The sequence below is a fragment of the Triticum dicoccoides genome, chromosome 4A, assembly GCF_002162155.2.
Source record: "Triticum dicoccoides isolate Atlit2015 ecotype Zavitan chromosome 4A, WEW_v2.0, whole genome shotgun sequence".
NCBI lineage: Eukaryota > Viridiplantae > Streptophyta > Magnoliopsida > Poales > Poaceae > Triticum > Triticum dicoccoides.
In genome coordinates, this window is record NC_041386.1 from 636,086,468 (window position 1) to 636,087,874 (window position 1,407).

Genomic DNA, 1,407 nt, shown 5'->3' on the forward strand with positions numbered 1-1,407 from the left:
TTGTGTGGATGAAGCTTTTGAGATTTAGGGAGACCGTGATATGAGAGGAATTAAGGAGACACAAAAGCTCAAGCTTGGGTATGCCCAAGTCATACCAAGATAATATTTCAAGAAGTCTCAAGCATCTAAGCTTGGGGATGCCCCGGTTGGCATCCCACCTTTCTCTTCTTCAACAACTATCGGTTTGTATTGGTTGATCCTAAGTTTTTTGCTTCTTCACATGATGTTTGCCATTCTTAGAATGTCATTTTATTTAGTTTTGCTTGATGTTTGAATAAAATACCAAGATCTGAAATTATTAAATGTTAGACAGTCTTCACATAGCTGCATAATTATTCAACTACTCATTGATCTTCACTTATATCTTTTGGAGTAGTTTGTCATTTGCTCTAGTACTTCACCTATATCTTTTAGAGCACGGTGGTGGATTTGTTTTATAGAAACTATTGATCTCTCATGCTTCACTTAGATTATTTTGAGAGTCTTTATAGCATGGTAATTTGCTTAAAATCCAAATATGCTAGGTATTCAAGAATAATAAAATTCTCTTATGAGTGTGTTGAATACTAAGAGAAGTTTGGTACTTGATGATTGTTTTGAGATATGAGGATGCTGATATTAGAGTCATGCTAGTTGAGTAGTTGTGAATTTGAGAAATACTTGTGTTGAAGTTTGTGATTCCCGTAGCATGCACGTATGGTGAACCGTTATGTGATGAAGTCGGAGCATGATTTATTTATTGATTGTCCTCCTTATGAGTGGCGGTCGGGGATGGCCGATGGTCCTTTCCTAACAATCTATCCCCCTAGGAGCATGCGCGTAGTACTTTGTTTCGATAACTAATAGATTTTTGCTAAGTATGTGAGTTCTTTATGACTAATGTTGAGTCCATGGATTATACGCATTCTCACCCTTCCACCACTGCTAGCCTCTCTAGTACTGCGCAACTTTCGCCGGTACCGTAAACCCACCATACACCTTCCTCAAAAAAGCCACCATACCTACATATTATGGCATTTCCATAGCCATTCCGAGATATATTTCCATGCAACTTTCCACCATTCCATTATTATGACACGCTTCATCATTGTCATATTGCTTTGCATGATCATGTAGTTGACATCCTATTTGTGGCAAGACCAACGTTCATAATTCTTTCATACATGTCACTCATGCATCATTGCACATCCCGGTACACCACCGGAGGCATTCATATAGAGTCATATCTTGTTCTAAGTATCGAGTTGTAATTCTTGAGTTGTAAGAAAAATAAAAGTGTGATGATCATCATTATTAGACCATTGTCCCAGTAAGGAAAGTATGATGGAGACTATGATTCCCCCACAAGTCGGGATGAGACTCCGGACGAAAAATAAAAAGAAGAGGCCAAAGAAGCCCAAATAAAAA